Source organism: Passer domesticus, chromosome 2 (genome assembly GCF_036417665.1).
Source record: "Passer domesticus isolate bPasDom1 chromosome 2, bPasDom1.hap1, whole genome shotgun sequence".
Classification (NCBI taxonomy): domain Eukaryota; kingdom Metazoa; phylum Chordata; class Aves; order Passeriformes; family Passeridae; genus Passer; species Passer domesticus.
Window position 1 is genome coordinate 113,606,394 of NC_087475.1, and position 15,439 is coordinate 113,621,832.

Consider the following 15,439-nt stretch of genomic DNA (forward strand, 5'->3'; position numbering starts at 1 on the left):
TCCTCCATCCCCTTGGAGTTTCACATCTTACCTTTTGTGGAATAGATGAGACAGGATTGCCTTTCTCCTCTCCAGCAACAGAATAAGTGAATTGAGAATGGAAAACAATTGACTTTTACCCTGACCCAGCAGGAGTCAGAGTGGGAAGCTTTTTTTGATGTGGCTGATATCACTTCCTGGTGGTCTGCAACTCAACTCAGAGTTAAAATTTTTGAATCAGCAAACCTGTGCTAAAAGTATCCCTGCTGTGTGGGTTGTCAGAAGTAATAAAATATAAGGTAAGAGAAAAAACAAAAGATGATCAGAAAAATGAATGGGACATACAGAAGAAAGAACAAATATTTTCCCAAATTTTATTCAATGGCTTTTGAATGCTTTGTTGTTAGTAGAAGCCAGAGAGCTTCCCTTTTTGGCAGTCTTAAGGTTTACATTGCCTGCTGTACAGATTCAAACTTGAAAAACATTATACTGATTTTTATATATAAGAAAAATTATGATCTGAGACCTTGCAGGCAAGAGGGTAAGCATGGATAACCCTGTAGAGCAGCTGTAATTAGGGGTGTGGGCACCCTGGTAGGCAGCTCTCAGTCAGCTCTTTTTGTGTCAGCTCTCAGTGGGCTGAAAAGAAATAGAAAAGACAGAATTTATAGTGTAGGAAAGATCGAATCTGCCTCTCTCACTTGCTGACTTTCACAGGGAGAGAAAATTTTTTTTAAAATGGACAACAGCATAGCTAAGAAATCACACTCTCATTAATAAAAAAATTAAACAACTAAAATTACAGGATTACTTTTATTATACTAGCAGACATGAATGAAGGTCTAACAGTTGGAGATGAAATGCTTTTAACAATATGATAATAAACTATTTTTATCTTCCCTCCACCTAGAAACCCACACACTTACTGTCCAATAAGCTCCAATTTAAGAAGATGGGATGAATGCTTTAATAATGAAACCTATCTTTGAGAACAAGATGATATACACTAGTCACCATTTCTAGGAATGATCTGAATGACAGGGGAGACTGTCTGGAAACACAAAAAGTTTGGTTGCCAGTACTCAAAAATGGCATTTTAGAATTATGTTGACAGCTTGGAGAAATGGGATAGATTAAATATAACCTGACATTGCACTCTTAACAAAAAAAATTGCAAAATCAAGACAGGGATTAATTGACAACAGTTCTGTGGAGCAAGAGTTTGAGATTACAATGAATGGCTTCATAAAAAACTTGTAAAAAAATCTCCAGTATCACTCTTCATTTATAAATACAACAGCCATGAGAAACCATGAAAGAGACACCCCACCAAGGGGACTGTGAGTGTTTCTGAGTGTAACATAAGGCAAAGGCAGGGCAAGTTGAGCCTAGAAATGAAAAGAGTTGGACTGATCCAGCTCAGTCAGAAGCTGGGTCAGATACTTTCCTAAGGAAAGATTTTAATTTGTCTTACTTTTTTTTTTTGTCCTCAATACCCAAATCAGTAATTAAGTTTATATTAATTTGCAATAAATTAGTTTAATAAAATTGCTATAGTGGAAACTGTTTTGCCAATAACAACGTGAAAAGTATTGAGCTTAAAAAAGGGAGCTGAAATATGTCATTTTCTCTGTTAAAATGAAAATGCTATCTGCATTAATTACTTAGATTTCCATAAGGAGGCTGAATATTTTGGATTATGTAGACCAAAAGTTTTAACAAGTTCATGTGAAGAGGTGAAACAGTCAATCAGATCTCAGCAACTTTGCAGACAAATCCTAGTTCCTAGGGAAATTTGGTATTAGGCCCAAATTGATGATGTGTTAATTTTCAAGATTAGATGACTGCTTAGGCAGCAGAGCTCTTCAGTGCTAGCATAATGACAGAGTTAATAAACATTTAGTTATTGTATTTTTTTAGATGAAAGTGCATATTATTTCTTAATTTGCCCTTCAGGTTTAAATTGTTTGTAGAACAACGAGAAAGCCAAGTCAAGGGAAATCTAATCTATTGATGGTGGTGAAGGACTTGCTTGAGTATTTGAATTATACTCCTAGTTTAATTTTCCAGGTTTAAATGAAATGGTTTAAATGAAATAGGTATCAGCACTCACTGAAAGGTCAAACATGTTTGCAAAATAGGATTTAAATTTGTCTTTATGGTGTTTAAGGTACCTACTCTTGTGTTTAATGACGGTATTCCATATTTTAAAGCAATTAAATTTACTAAGTCAGATTAATATGTGGCTTGTAGCTTTTACAAACTTCATAAAAATGAAGTAGAGCTTTGTTAAAATTAGTAGAGCTTTTAACCTGATCTTTCTGTAATAATGGAATAAAATCCTGCTTCCATAGAATTCCTCAAGAAGAAAATAGGAGGAATTTTAGCACTGGCTTCAGTGGGATCTACAGCTGTTCCGCATGTGTTAGAGTTATTGATGGAATTCACCATGTTCATTGGCAGTGATTTAATTCATGACAAAAGTGCTGACAAGATCGATACTTATGGCAATTATAGTTGTCAAGCAATTGACCATATTAATAAGGTCCACTGAATGCCTGACAAGAATTGGATGATGTTTATATCTGTCAGTCACCTGAAGACATTTATTGAATCTACTGAGTATTCACTATATTTGTAATTGCCATTGAGTACCTCAAAATATTATAGTCTTCCTAGAAAACCACATACTACTTCAACAAGTTTCATGTTTTCAAGTTCAATATAATAAATACTACTGTTCTAGTATTTTGTTGACATCTGGCTTACTAATATATGATGAAGTTTGTAGTCCATGCCCCTTTTGAATTATTATGGATCAGCTAAAATAACTAAATTTACAACAAAAAGCTTTTTCCTTTTTCTTGTTTTCCTCTTTTTCCCCCTTCCCCCCACCTTTTTTTCCCCTTTTCATTCTCTTCTTCCTCTGTCTTCCTTTATTTTCATTTTTTCTTTTTCAGAGTAGAACTCCAGAGTGGTGATTTCTACTTTTTCAACTGTCCCTCTTCCATTCATATCCTTCTGCAAGGAAAAGAATACCATCAGTAACCAAGGAAAAAAAATCAAACAAAACAACAACAAAAAACCCCAAAAAATTGTTTTTTGATTTACAAAACGTTTTTCAGCATAAGACATGTTTCTAAACATTGGAGACATTAGAGGTAGTCTTACAAAGTCAGTCTGCTAGAAGCTGTATGGCAGCTTTGGAGATACTGGATTTGAGTTTTGAAAATGGTTTGTTTAAGCAGAGAGGTTAAAATTCTTCATCCATGGATATGCTAAGCATAGGGTTGAGACAGAAAAGAGTGTGTGTGTGGTTGTATCATGGGTCCATCCTCCCAGCTGCCATGCACAGCCTGTGGCACTTGGTGTAGAGTTCTATGGAAGTGTGCTCGGTTGGAATAAAATCTTTTTCCCAGATTAACACGACTGGAATTTTTTATGGTGCTACTTGCCCTCTTGCAGCATCTTCTTTGGGGATATGAAATAGTTATTATATCCTTTATAAAAGCTAAATGTGATTCATGGAGGCTCAAAGAGGAAAAGCTACATGAGCTGTGAAAAATTTTGCTCAATAGTAAACTAGTCTTAAAATACTTAAATTTGCACAAAGCATTAATCAGGCAAGGGGAAAGATGCTTTAATTATTTAAGCTAATTTATCTAACAGAAAAAAAACTCCAACACCCTCCAATGCAGGACTTCCATCTGTCTCCAATGGTAAACAGCTACCACCTGCTTCCTATAAATGGTGGTAGGAGATTATCACTCAGTAAATGTCACAATTTCCATTTCAAAACTCCTTTTCAGCTCTCTTTCTGCAGCAACAAAATAATAAATCACCTGCTACCATGGTCAGAATAAATCCCCTATCTATGAAATAAAGGGAAGGACAGCTAGAAAAATATTAATTTTTTGGGTTTTGCTTTCAGTTATATAGAATTGTATCTATATGATGATGTGTGAGACATATATTGCACTGCACACTTTAGAAAATAGAATACTTTTTAGTCTTAATGCTCTATTAATGTAAAAGGGCAAAAATTGCTAGTTTGTATATGCAGTGACCTCTAAATCCATGCAACTATGTTGTAAACCACTACTGTTACTACCAGGAAGAAAAATGTGCTTTGGGAAAAAACCATTTATTTTCTAGAATTGCCTTGCCTTCGTTAAATAATTCCTCATATCAGGATATTCCTCAAGCTCTGCAGTAACTGTAAGGATGCATATTCACCAGATTTATTTCGGAGGAGCTATAAGTGAAAAGTCAGGCTGAAGTGGGTGTGGACAGAAGAATACTTTAGTGCTTGGTTAGCCAGCGCCTTCAGTTTCAAGTCAGTGATCTGGCAGTGATCAGCAATCAAACAAAGCAGAGGCATGTATGATATTACATGCTCTACAGACATTTGCTTTCTGACTGAAAGGCAGTGAGATTCACTATCATAAAAGAATCATACCATGGACTATAGTGATGTTGTCACTTGTGCAGTGGCACAGAGTGACATTTATTAAAAAATGTCTTAATGAAAAGCATATCTTTCTGTATTATTTGCACTGTGATTAAAATACTCAGTACAGTTCAACCTTATTTTTGAGGACATTTCATACCAGTGTATTCCTGTTTTTTTCCCTTTCTTTTAAAATCCATCATGGTTACTTCATGACTCAGTCATGCTTAAGATGCAGGTGATAAGGGAACCTGCTTGAGAAAAGGGTTCTTTAGTATGGTAGCAGTTTCCTGTGCTCCAGATCCAGACTTCAATGTACCACTTGTGTCCCCCCCCATACAGAGTCTGACCAAGAATTTTTCTGACCCATTTGTGTGCACCCGGTCTCTGAGTCTCAAGGAGCAATTTTGCAGCATTTTACATGCTTTATTTATTCATTTATTATTTATTTCTTTATTACACCTCTATTTCCAAATATGCCCATATATATTTGTAATGTTCAAATTATGCAGAATACAAGCAACAGATTATTTTTCTTCTGGGTAATAACCTGTGCTGTTTGTTTTGGATGGATCTAAAGGTGCATTTACTAACAATTATTTTACTATAAAATTAAGAATTTCTAAGTCTGTGCTTTTCTCAGAAAACCCATGTCTTCTGAGTAGGTGTCTAATTCAGACACACTCGTATTTCCCTTCTGTGACAAAGACAAGAATTTCTAGGATATGAGCCAGATGTTGACAAATGGATTCCTTCAGATATGACTATTCTTTTCTACTTTATACTCAGAACTGAGAACAGGTATGCTTTTATTTTGGGTGCTTCTGTTTGATGCCTAAACTGAGATAGCAGAACCAGAGTTTTTCTGTCATAGTTCTATGCTTCCTTGCTCCTAGGAAGAGGTGTATTGCTTTCATAGGAGTAAAGTGAATATTTTATTCATAACATGAACAATTACTACAGAATATTTATACAGAAACACATCAAAGAATGCAGGCACAGTTTGGGTTTGTGTATCTATTGGCGGGTCATCCCCAGTGTTCTGAACATAATTATGGAAAGTGATCATAAGTTAAACAATTCCTATTAAATCTCTGCCAAACCATCTGCTCTTAGGAAGCAGGTGAAATCCTCTGAGTTTTGCATCCTTGAAGTACAAGAAAGATATTGATGAATGTGTTAGACCGCAGAGGAGGATCACTATGGAAGTGAGGTGCCTTAGGTGTATGTCACATGAGAAAATGCTGAGGAGAGGAGGCTGCTACAGGTGAATCTGACAGCAGTCTGCAACTACTTAGTGGAGCAGATAGAACCTGGCTTTTCTCAGAGGTGGGCACTGAAAGGATGAGAGCCAACAGTCAAGGGTTGCAACAGAGAAAATCTGAATCAGACCTAAAGAATGAATATATCATGATGTTAATAGTGCATCACTGGAAATGGTTGCCCTGGCAGGTTCCTAGGAAGGCACCTACAATTATATACATTATATGTATAATTATATCAGGCTCTTTGGACAAAGCTCTTGGTAATCTGATCTAACAGAAGTTAACTCCATTTTAATGAGGAGATTTTATTAGATGACATCTATAGGCCCCTTCCAAGCTAATTTTCCTATGATTGTATATGCCTTTTCCTTTAATTTCACAAAACAATTCTCTAGCCTGGAGTGGAGAAGAAACTCTTAGTATGTGTGTCCCTGCTCTGGGGAAGCTTGTGTCCTCCTGGTAGTGACAGTGCCCACACCAGCTTGGCCCATTTGCACCTTTGCTAGCAGTTTATGCAGCTAATAGCTCAAGATTATCCTGCCTTTGTGAGGATGTTATTGAAAAACAGTTAGAGCTCCTCTACTGTGAGGAAAGACTGAGAGAACTGGATTGTTCTGCCAGGAAAAGGGCGACCTTGCTGTGGCCTTTCAGTACCTGAAGGCAGCCCAGAAGAAAGATGAAGAGAGACTACTTACAAGGGCCTGGAGTGACAGGATGAGAGGGAATGGCTTCAAAATGACAGATAGTAGAAAATGACTTAAACTATTTCTAAAACTGGCTTTATCAAGAGTATTTTAGCATTTTAATTTCATAAGTAGAAATCATTAATTTTGATAATTGAAGTACAAACCAAATTAACTCAATGATACAATGCAATTAGGAATGTAATACATGGGGTTATATTACAATCTGATTAAATATGCCACAGAAGACTCTTTTCTAAAAAACTGATTTATTAATGATTTGTAATATAATCACACAAAAATTAATTGCTTCTTCCATAGTTTCATTCTGAGGTAATCTGAATTAGTTTATTTAAAATAAATATGCAAGAAATTAAGTTTGTCTTGCAACACCTCCAATAATTTTTGAAAAAGATAAAAGAAGTTACATTGAAGTCAAAACTGGTGATATTAGAATAGAATGCAATAAAATAATTTTACAGTACAAAACCTGCAAGTTGTTTTTTTTTTTTTTTTAATTTTAGAAAAAGTGTTTAGAGTTAACCTATATGAATCATCACATGCTGTAGGCTATCAGTGCTTCTGGATCCCCTGGGAAGCTCTTGTGAGAAACAACTGCTCACTTAAAAATTTTTAAAAGGTTTATTAAACCTTAACAAAAATACAGCAAAGGGACTAAATAAGGAAACATTGCAGCACTGGGAGCTGCCCTTGTGTTTGCCTACCAGGTGGCTGGCTCATCTTCAAGCTGGATCCTCAGTCTTTTATACCCCTGGAGGATGCATCAGCCAGCCCTGGCCCCTCCCAAAGTCTGTCAGTCAGCTCTTCTTTGCCATTTATCAGTAGAGACTGCTTTCTTGTAACTTGATTGGAGATCAGGCGTTGGCATGGCTCACCCCCTAAGCAACAAGCTTTTCCATTCCCCACTGCCCCAGGTAAGGGACACATGTGCACGCCTTCTCTCTACCTGTCCTAGACAGCCCAGGCTGTCTGATGGCAACAATGCAGAGGGGAAAAGGGAACTATGTGGAGAAGAGAGGGCATCTAAACTACAATAACATAACTATACATCACTGAAAATTCTCCTAATATTCACACAATATTCATACCTTAATTGCGAGAGCAAATCATCTAATTATCCATCTATAACACTCTCTTGTGGCTGAAATTGTAAATGCCCAAGTCCTAGGGCTTGAATTAATATGCTCAAATGAATATTTTTATTGTTGCCATTGTTTTCTAAATATTTTATAACTATTCTCCTATTTTATAGCCAGACTCCTCCTTAAATGTCTTTTAGTGAAGCTAAAGGGAGCCTTCTCTCACAATTTTGTTTCCCCCCTCAATGTATAGGTTTGAAAATAATTTCTCAGTGAAAGATTTACTGAAGAAGAAGAATTCCCTGCTGTCAGGCTATTATCATTGTTCACATTTCAGAGTACAAGATCTTGAAGCAAAATGAGATAACCAAGCAGAAGGGTTTCATTAGGGAGCTCTGTAGTGGTTCTTTGAAACACTTTACAGGATGCACCCAGATTTGACATTGCGTTCACAGAGGCTGGCATGAGTTATCATAGTGGCACAAAAAAGAATGGTTGTTCACAGAGTTACAGCAGTGGATACTCAGAATTTGGATTTTTTTTACTGCCTACTTCATCAGGAACTCTCCTGTTCTTGATGTTAGCACTCATTGTGCCTGTGTGTGACTTAGTGCCTCTCCTTGCTGAAATAATGTAGGGACTAGACCCTGAAGTGTTAAGATACCTTACTTAACAGATTAGGAAAGCACCTGCTTTTTTTTTTTTCTCACTCTGTCTCTCAGAATATATAATACACCATTTAAAATAAATATCAACAAGACAATTTGGAGATGTAAAGTCTGATAGGCTCGAAAAGGCACTTTTTAGCAAAGAAGAAAATGTTGATATTGACTCTTTCAGCAGAAAGGAGTGAAAATTAGTCCAAATGAATTCATGAATGGTCCATCTTCTGCCAGAAGGAAATTTCAAAGATTTTGTGATGGATGTTTTTTAAAGCAGAAATTAAGAACCGTAGAACTGTTTTGATTGGAAAGTACCTCAAAGATCATCCAATTCCACCCCCTGCCATGGGCAGGGACACCTTCCACTGGACCAGGTTGCTTAGAGCCCCATCCAACTGGGCCTTGAACATTTGTAGGGCTGGGGCAGCCATGTCTTCACTGGAAAACCTGTGCTAGGGCCCCACTATCCTCACAGGAAGTTCTTTCTAATAGCTTATCTAACTCTGCTCTCTTTCAGTTTGAAGCCATTTCCTCTTGTCCTGTCAGTCCATGCCCTCATTAAATCGCCTCCCTCCATCTTGTCTCCCTTCATGTCACATTTAGGTAATTCTGGAGCCTTCTCTTTTCCAGGTTGAACAATGCCAATAAGTGGTTTTAATAAGTGATGTCAATTTCTAGTGTTTTCTCCAAAAACCCTCTAATTGACAACTACTGAATGGTGATTACTTATATATACATTACAGATGAACTCTATGCACCTGGCCAGTACTCTTTTAATAGAAGATTCTACCAGCTGTAAAAAGAAACACTGAAAATCCCCACAAAAATTACCCAAAAATACAGCAGAATATGTTGAGAATGGGGATGAGGGAAGAGAGTGAAAATAACTGTGACGTTTAGATGCAGAGTAATTTATCCATTTATTTTGTTTGATCTTCCGTGCTGTACATCATTATACTAAAGATGACATGCTCACTGTTCACAGCAGCTGCAATACATCAGCCTAATGGATTGGAATTATAGGTTGCCTTAGGAATTGTCTATTTTTGTGCCAAATCCAAGTGTAAATCATACTGTGAAAACTCTTGATACTATTACATTTGATAAAATATGATGTTTTTGGAAAGAAAAAAACCCAAAACCTAGAGGAATGGTCAGGAAGAACAATGAAGCATGGCTAAAATTACAAAACCAATAGCTTGTCAAATGAAGAAATGTGACAATAAAAATTACATATATTTTTTATTAAATGTATGACATTTATTAAAATACTTTGAACGTTATGAATTTATATTCATAAGGTAGAAATGCAAAGATTCAGTAGTTATTAGATAGTGGGGAAATATATATTCAAGTGGCATTTCTTAGCACAAGGTCATAGCCTCAGAATTATCTTTGTGCAAACTTGAACATTAGCAAAACACAATGTGATGCTGTAGAGTTGCACTACAGAAAATGCTAGAAACTTACCTTACTTGTCGCTAAAGCATCTGCTTTTCCTTTCTTTTTCCTAATCTTTAGGAAGATTATCTACATTTATCTGTTCTACATAGTGTAGCTATAATGGAAAGACTAGATGCACAGCAGAAGACAAAGATGATAAAGTACTTAGCAAACTAGTATGCTCTAATTTTGGGGATAAATTATGACCTCAGTAAATTTGCATATGTATGCTGAGCAAATGACTGCCTTGAAAGCGTGGATGGAGTCATGGGTCTCCATGAAGAAAAGAGTTTCTACCATTCTCATATAATTTGAAAAGGTTAATGGGTAACTTAGTTTCCAAATTCACATCCTGCTTTCCAATAAAAATAACTTAAAACATTTAGAATTTTACATATGGTCTAGTCTGCATAAATTTTTGAGCTTCATGGAATGAAAATAATGCTAAAATTATTCAGTTCAATCTTAACCTGTACCTCTACTTATTGACCTTACATCCCTCTATTAAAATATCCTATCTTGCTTGAAACACAAGAAATATTTTGAGTGAAAGATGATTCACAATGTTCCAGGGTATGTAGCAGGTTTTTAATAATAATAAAAAAATAGAATGATTCCACAATGAATTTTGGTAACTTCACTTATAAGATCCCGGAATGCATGACAATGTTGTTCAATAGCTGACTCCCAGAGTGTCTGCAGGTTTTCATTGTTAATATGATAAAATCTCTGTTGCTGCCAGTTACCTCTTATGTCTGCAGGATGAGGATGAAACTTATTGACTAGGATTAGACTGATCTGAAGGTGTGTTGACACTACCATGACTCTCAGTCGGGATGTGTCCTTATGGATACTTCACAGGTGGTCACTGGGATTTGCTTAAGCACATCAGGCTGTAGGGAAGAGCAGAGCTTGTTTTGAAGTGATGCCTCACGTATGGAGAAGACAGCAGGCTCTGAAGCTTCTTTTAGTGATGCAGAACAACTTCTTTAGTTGCCCATTTTAAGGTGTTTTTTTGCATTCTTTATGTTTTGTACTTTTTGTTCCAAGTGTAGTCCTGCAGTTAATCTTTTTTGAGTCTTTCTTCTCCTGAACAACTTATTTCCTAATCCATGTCCTGAATAATATTATTTGTTTTGTAGACAATGTGGAGGTGTTGGATCACCTAATGAAGTATTTGAGGTGTTCTACTTTGAGTTGATATGTTTCTGAAATACCTCTGAGTATGTATTACTAATATCTTTCCAGTTCATGTGTCCACAGGTTAAATTAAAAATAAATTCTTAGATGAAGAGTTTTCTTCAGTCATTACATTTTAGACATAAAAATATGGGAAATGTTATTATTATGGGAAATGCAACCATATGTTTAAAAAATGGCAAAATAATTCCTATCTAGACTTTTGTGTTAGATTACAAGTTGCTGTCAAGTTTGTAGTTTCATAGAATCATAGAATGCCTAAGATTGGAAAGGACCTTGAAGAACATCCTATTCCAATACCCTGCAACGGGCAGGGACACCTTTCAGTAGACCAGGTTGCTCAGAGCCCCATTCAACCTGGCCTTGAACACTTCCAGGGCTGGGGCAGACACAGCTTCTCTGGGCAACCTGTGCCAGGGCCTCACCACCCTCACAGGGAAGAATTTTCTTCCTCATATCTATTGTAAACTTGCCTTATTTCAGTTTAAAGCCATTCCTCTTGTCCTGTCACTGTGTTGAAATCCCCAGGATTAGATGAATGACATGCCATGAAATGGAAAGAGCTGTTTGATTGAATTGCGGAGTCATTACTTGTGACCTTTCAAAACTTGTGTAAATCTGGTGAAATAGGAAACGCACAGAAAAGGATAAATATATAGCTTACTTTTGAAAAAAAAATAAAAGGAACTGGAAACTCTTAGACTTAACTAAGCTAAAGGAAAAATCTTTATTTCTGTGTGAAAGTAACTAAGGCAATGATGAAGGCAAATAAAACTTAACCCAAACTTTCAAGAGAAAATCCTGTAAAACACTGTCTTCTGTATGACTTCATGGAAGCGAAGGAAAAGTTGCAGAGGTGACGCATCTCAAGCTTTGATGTGGTTAAAGGCAACTTAAGAAAGCAGAACATTTAAAAAATATTATATTAAAAGCAGGAGGAAAATCATGTACAGAAAACAAGAAACAACAGCATACCATGAAATAAATACTGATTTATGAGTCCTGGGTCAGGTCCTACTCCCTGTTGTTCACAAATAAGGACGTTGATATTACATATAGTGATAAGAGGAGAGAATGCAAATACATTTTATAAAAGGATGTCTTAAAAAATAAGGTGTTTTTCAGACAAATGCACAGTGTTCCTATTAGGAGAGACTGAGCTCATAAATTGAGGAGTTACTACACAGAAAAGTTGTTTGTTCCAAAACCCCAAGAGTTATGGTTACAGAGAACCATAATTGGGGTGCTAGTCATCAGTTCCATAAGCTGCCTTAAGAAGGGGAGACATCTGAAGAATAGATAAAAATAGTATAAATAAAAAGATGGAATAATCCTTCTTCATTTATGGAATGCTTGGTCCAGCTGTTATGTGGGCCTGTTCAGGTTATGAAAGAGCAGGAGAGAAAAGAGGCCTCCTAAATATAACCTGCAAGAATTTTGAACAAACTGAGGCTGTTCTTCAGAAGAGACAAGTGAGGGCTGTTTTTTTTCACAGGCCTTTAAAGCAGACTTCCTATATAATATAATTGTAAACTCAATGCAAACAAAGATATTATCTTTATATCTATAATGATGGGTTTAAACTGCAACCAGCCTGACTGGGGACAGATACTATGTTTCTAGTGCTAAAGTTGGAGAAGAACAGCTAGTCCATGCTAAGGATTGGTAGTGATTAACATCTGGCTCAAAAAAACAATGAGATAAATGTGATCATTCCTTGGGGATATGGACTAGATAGGACCTGTGGTTGAGTGCTCGATTTCTAATTCTGGCTGTTTAATTAAATTTGTCTAAGTCAAGCATTTCTTCAACACAATTTCCACCTTCCCCTCTTGAATGATAGCATAAGGAATACAAAGGGTTTGGGTGGTGACTTTTTATTTTAACAAGTTCACTAAGACAGCTTTTGTTGCGTACTTCTGAGAACAGGACAGTAAAAAGTCCAAACCAAAACTTACAGGAACATCCTGTAGCAATTGTGATATCTAATCAATTTTATTTTTATGGAAATGATTGTGTACTTTCATTGAATGCTAAAGTATATTTACAGGGTAGATCTGTTAATATTGAAGGGACTTGAATAGGGAGTAGCTTTCTCTATTTAATATTAATTCTTACTAAAATGTTATCTGTATAGAAGAACAATGTTTCTCTTATATCATTGCTGGTTTGGAGAATAAATTACAGAACAAAAGAACCAGGACGGTTTTAGATGCTTTTTCCTTGATACAAATTTTTTATTCATTTTTTCACATATGAAATACTATGTTTGCATCAGTTTAATTCGGAAAAAATGAAATCTGTGATCCACTGGTTCTGCTTTTGGTATGTGTTATAGATGAGTAATGGAATGATTTGGTCTCACAATTAAGGGATGAATACTGTGTGTGTGTTAAGAGAAGCTTAATTGATGTATAGTTATGTAATTGTGGTTTGTTGTTCAGACCTCTGTTCTCCCCATAGTCCTCTTCCCCCCACTCCCATATTGTTGTAATCCAACAGCCTGGGACATCCCAGACATGTGGAGGGAAGGCTGTAATGGGGAAAGCCTGTGCTGGGGGTGCAGCATGAAAACACCTGACCTCTAATCGAGCTGCAAGAAAGCCTCCACCAACAAATGGCAAAGAAGATCTGACTGACAGACTTTAGGGGGGCCAGGGTTGACTGATGCAATCCCCAGGGGCATAAAAGGCCGAGCAGCCACTTTATAGATGAGCACATGGCAGGCAAGTCATGCGCTCCCAGTGTGCTGCTTTTTTCCTTATCCAGTCCTTTGTTGTATTTTGTTGAGGCTTTAAAAAAACCCTTTAAAATTTTAAAATGTGAACATAATTTCTCACAATACCATTAAGGAAACTTTGAAACTGTTGGTGAATAAAACTATAACTAATTGATTAAATGTGCTTTGAATTTATGAATATGATTAGGCCACATATGATTTGCCTACAAATCACTTTGCACTGCTTGCATTTATTTAGGGAATCTCAGTCTTCTATGGTTCATAAATGTACACTGATATTTCAATATTGCAGCACTTTGATAGAACTTTGTCTGGCAAACAGCACAGATAAACAAATGGTCTTAAAAATGCAGGCTAATAAAATGTGAGTATTGTCGTCTACTTTGAAGTGTTTTTCTCCTTACAGTCGGGGTGTGCAATGGCATGAAGACTGGTGCATTTCTAGCAGTACAGCAGTGCAGTGCTGGCCAGGGAAATTGATTTTAGACAGAAACAAGAAAACTGGTTACTATTGTCCAGAATGAATGACAGGAATAGAACACCCCTTGAAAGACAGTTACAAAAACAGGAGGCAAAAGCATCTGAGGAAAAAGAATTAGGTTGTTGGAGAAAAAGGCAGAGTACAACCTCTGAAAAGAACAATTATTGTACTCAGCTTTAATTAAATTCTAACAGTTTCCCTCCTCAAGCCATTTTCATTTGTCACCTCCTTTGCAGCTCCTCCTTTAACTGCATTACTGCTTGCTCTGTTCTTGGCATGATTCATGATGGTGGTCAATTCCATGATCCTGTTTGATGCCCAAAAATTGTTGCTGGTCTTTAAGACCTGGGACTGGGTGTGTGTGTGGGGCTAGGGTGGAGGAGCTTTGGGCTCTGTGGTGAACATTTTGGAAGCCTCACAGGTCAGGCATTCCATGGTTCTGTGTGGTCTGGTTTTGCTTGGCTAGATTGGTTTTTTTAAGCCCAGACAAGAAGCTTGTCTCCTCCCTGGCTGTGGAGAAGCTGAGCCAGGGAGAGAAAGCACACAAGAAGGCTCCAGCCCAGCTGCTTGTGGGTGCTGTGGAGAGGAGGTCATTGCCAGAGGGCCACCGGGTTTTCACCTCCTGCTGGAACTCTTGTGGAAGCTCCACCTTCCTCAGTGTGAAAGCTGGCACCATCTCACACCATGTGATGGGAAGGGATAGTTCTCCAACATTTGCCCCATTCTCCAGACATTTTTGGGTCTTTCTTCCTCTGTGTGTGTGCGTGGCAGGCTTGTCAAGTTCCGATGGTTTGGTGTTTACCAGCAATTAACATTTTTCCTTGCCTTGTGGGCGTTCTGTTATAAATAAACTGTTGCGTGGGGATTTTCTTTGGTTGTTTTTTTTTTAATTTTATTTTTTTAAAAATTTTCCTCTGTTAGTATTAATTTTCTGTTATTGGAAGAGGACTGTTGAAACCCTTTAGAGGAGACTGCTCATTGCAGTGTGTCATCTTTTAAATTTGTCTCAAAACTGAGACACTCTGAATATCAGTGCCTATTCTTTGCAGACAGGAGCATATATTTCATGTTTTTAAAGCCAGCCTAGATAGTAATGGCTTCTTGTGATGCGCTGATTCCTGTAAGAGTCAATAGAAATAGATTTCACCAGTTTTACATAGAAAATGAAGCAACAGCAGGAATGTAAAATGCTTGTGTTAACCATACATATGCTCTCATTTCCAATAATGACATGAAGATTACTCATCTTCATGCTGTTTTATATTATTCTGCCATTTTTTTTATCCTACCTAGCATTTCATGGACAAAAAAAAAGTCGTCTTCTTTATATTACTTGGATTATGCGTCTGCATTGTGGAACCCAAAGAGAGTCTGAATCACCAAATATTAACTCTCAGTTCTGAGAGGTGCCAGTAAACAGCCAAAGAGTTAGAACT